Source organism: Mustela nivalis (assembly GCF_964662115.1).
Source record: "Mustela nivalis genome assembly, chromosome: 9".
Lineage (NCBI taxonomy): Eukaryota > Metazoa > Chordata > Mammalia > Carnivora > Mustelidae > Mustela > Mustela nivalis.
In genome coordinates, this window is record NC_139028.1 from 26082046 (window position 1) to 26086060 (window position 4015).

Here is a 4015-nt window from a genome sequence, read left to right on the forward strand (position 1 = left end):
TCCGCGGGATCCTTGACATGGCCATCAACCTTTAGATCAAACCCTTGACTGACCAGAATCGTCATGAGATAGCTTGCTTATTCTAGTATTTTCCGACATTTTATCGAATCTGATCTAAATATATAATCTTTAGTAAATATCTACTATTTCTAATATTATTCTAATATTTCCCTCCCTGCCCCCATGAATCCCTGTTGTGGACTCAGAGAACAGTAACATTTGATAGAACTCCTCCTGTTGGCAAACTGTCAGCTCTCACTGACATCTGTTGTTTGTAATCTGTCTGGTTTTTCTCCCCCACCCCTCCTATTTAGAACATCTTGGTTCTCCTTTAGGGAACCCATAACTTCTCCCTCTCCTGTTTCAAGCATTTGCAGACCCACGAACAAGAGTTAAAACAAAGGCAGCCCATCCCATATACCTAAGTATTAAGAAGCTGTAAGTTGAGCGAATTCTTATATAAAATATGCTCTATGGTTTTACTTTTTAGAATGCCCCATTTTTAATTTTGTGTAAAATTGTGGGTTTTTAAGATGAGATTTATTTTTATTTATTCTTTGGTGGGGGGAGGGACAGAGGATGAAGGAGAGAGAGTCTTAAGTAGATTCCATGCTGCTCCTGGAACCTGATGGGGGGAAGGGGAGGGAAGGCTCGATCTCACGACCCTGAGATCACCACCTGAGCTGAAACCCAGAGCCCCATGCTTAACGACTGAGCCACCCCGGTGCACCCAAAACTGTGGTTTATAAAAGACTAAAAGTCAGCAAAAATATGAAATGCAATCAAATTTAATTATATTTACGCATGTCTGGGTGTGATGTTGAAGGACTGGCAATGTCCAGATGCACAGTAAATTACGTATTTCCTAAATTATTACATGTTTATTCCACAAAATATATTTGTCCTGTTTTCATCCTAGCACAATCACTAATTATGTTAGCATAATTAATGTTTTTATATAATTTGTGTCCCATTGACAATAATCTAAAGCAGGGATCAGCAAAAATTTTCTTAAAGGGCAAGACAGTAACTGTTTTAGCCTTATGTGTCGTCTCTGTCTTAATAATTGTACTCTGCTATTGTAAAGTGAACACAACTCTAGACAACGCATAAATTAATGAGCATGGATGTGTGCCAATAAAACTGTATATACAAACATAGCCAGGCAGTAGTCTGTAGCTTGTCAACCCTTGTTCTAAAGGAATCAAAAATAAAATAGGATTTGAGTAAAAATGTATAAAATTTGCTGGGGCGCCTGGGTGGCTCAGTGGGTTAAAGCCTCTGCCTTCAGCTCGGGTCATGATCCCAGGGTCCTGGGATCGAGCCCTGCATTGGGCTCTCTGCTCAGCGGGGAGCTTGCTTCCTCCTCTCTCTCTGCCTCTCTGCCTACTTGTGATCTCTGTCTGTCAAATAAATAAATAAAATATTAAAAAAATAATAAAAAAAATTTAAAAAAGGTATAAAATTTGAATGTCTATCCAGAAACTATAAATAAAATATATAACAAGATAAAAATTTTTTTTCCACAAATGTTAGGTTTTTTTTTCTAAAATAATCAAAATTGGGGCACCCGGGTGGCTCAGTTGTTGAGTGTCTGCCTTTAGCTCAGGTCAAAATCCTGAGATTGAGCCACGATGGGCTCCCTGCTCTGTGGGAAGCCTGCTTCTCCCTCTTCTACTCCCCCTGCCTGTGTTCCCTCTCTTGCTGTCTCTCTACCAAATAAACAAGAAAAATCTTTTTAAAAAATCTATAAAATAATCAAAATCATGGAACACTACCTCAAAAACTAATGATGTACTGTATGGTGACTAACATAACACAATAAACAAAATAAAAATAAATAAATAAAATTAAAATTAACAATAACAAAATTATCTTAAAACGAAAAGACCAGGGGCGCCTGGGTGGTTCAGTCAGTTAAGTGCCTGCTTTTGTCTCACGTCATAATCTCAGGGTCCTGGGATGGAGCCCAAGCCCCCAGGGATCCTTGCTCAGCAGAGTCTGCTTCTCCCTCTCCCTCTGTCCGTCTCCTCACCCCCACTCCCCTCACGTTCTCTTTCACGCTCTCAAATAAATAAAATCTTTAAAAAAAATTAAAAGACCAAACATAGATTCATTTTTTTTTTTTTTTGACAGACAGAGATCACAAGTAGGCAGAGAGGCAGACAGAGAAAGAGAGGAGGAAGCAGGCTCCCTCCTGAGAAGAGAGCCCGATGCGGGGCTCGATCCCAGGACCCTGAGATCATGACCTGAGCCGAAGGCAGAGGCTTAACCCACTGAGCCACCCAGGTGCCCCCCAAACATAGATTCTAATTTTAAGTAAAAATTGTTTAAACAAAGCTGAAATTTTAACTTGGAGGGGGGTGATCTTACATACATCATAATAGGATTTCTTACAAGAAATAAAAATACCCACAACTCTAGTGTTCAATGACCATGCAGCTGTCTATGTAAAGATTTAATATCATCCTTTATGCACTGCATTTGTATTTATATCTCTAACCAAGGCTATATAAATATTAAGAGTAGTATGAATCACTTCGTATTATAAAATGTTCAGCCACAGGCATGTGGTTGTGAAGCTCATTTGTGAGTTATCTATGGAACCATAAAAAGAAAGACAAAGAGAAATAAGAAAGTGGGTAATTAGTGCTAGTGGGAAAAATATCTCAGAATTCATACTATATAAGAGGAAGAACATCACGATTCATAAAATAATAAAACATGGAATTACCTAAGTGCTTGTCCTATTACCTAAGTAATTTTGCCACCGAAATCCTCTGCTTACTCCACAGTATTAACTATCTCCAGTATCAGGGGCAGCATAACCTACAAAACTTAGCATTCTTTTAATTTTTATATTTTTTAAAGATTTTATTTACTCATTTGACAGAGAGTGAGAGAGAGAGCGAGCACAAGTAGGGCAGGGAGAAGTGCAGGCAGAGGGAGAGGGAGAAGCACGTTCCCCACTGAGCAGGGACCCCCCACTCCCCCCACCATGCAGCGTTCAATCCCAGGACCCTGAGATCATGACCTGGGCTGAAGTCAGATGCCCAACTGACTAAGCCACACAGGCGCCCCCCCCCCCCAAATTTAGCATTCTTAACAAGGTTCTTCTTTTGTTTTAAGGACACAGGTTAAGATACATGAGAAAATATCCTTGTGCCCGACTGGAGTTAGTCACAGGAATGGATGTTTAGTTTATAGGTTGTGCAGTGACAGTGTGAAAACTGTTCCCATGTGACGGAGTGTTCTTGGATAACACCCATTTTCCATTCCCTGGCATTAGATAATAGATTCAGGATTGGGGAGGTAATACGAGTCAGAATAATGAGGTCAATTATAGAGCTTTACTGGAATTAGAAGGGAAATGGAGCCCTTTTCACATATTGTTGTTACAGTGGGGGCCGAAAGCGTCTAGCTGCCGGCAGCCATCACACGGAGAGAACTTGCCTGAGAATGAAGACAGAGATCATCGGAGCCCAGAGATAGAGACTGAGTCACAATGTCATTATTTGAGGATTTGGCTCCTGCTGTGTCTGAAATCTGACATATTCCCAGAGTTTCCTGTTATGGAAGCTATAAAGTTTCTTTTCTGTTTAAACCAGTTTTGCTTGGATTTCTGTCATCTGCAACCAGAGAAACTCCAATTAATATAGAATATTCCGGACCCTGGAGTTGATTTACTTAATGAATCCCTCAGGATTGCTTGGTCTCCTCTGCCTTTGAAGGTTTCTAAAAAATTAGATCTAACTGTCCACACAGTGCCTACTCCTCACGCTCTACTCTTAAGAACTTCTCAGATCTTGCATAGCAATTTGGGAATGGATTACCAGTAGGGTTTACTGGTCACTCTACCAGAGGAGGTAAAATACAAATGTTAACTGCTTCAGGGCCAAGACATGTGGTATTGCCTTGCTATTGTGTACTAACCCCTTGGCTCTAACCATTAATGACTGTATTAATGGTTCCAATTCTTCAGGCCTCCCTGTATCTGTGTCTTTCCTCATGGGAC

General features: G+C 40.3%; 1 long non-coding RNA gene across 1 annotated transcript; it reads left to right on the forward strand.

Annotated features, from left to right (window-relative positions):
* The first annotated feature begins 360 nt into the window (after positions 1 to 360).
* On the forward strand, positions 361 to 3604 carry LOC309840482. The gene is made up of 2 exons (XR_014298622.1): positions 361 to 438; positions 3402 to 3604. It is a non-coding gene; the product is annotated as an uncharacterized lncRNA (long non-coding RNA).
* The last annotated feature ends 411 nt before the right edge of the window (positions 3605 to 4015 follow it).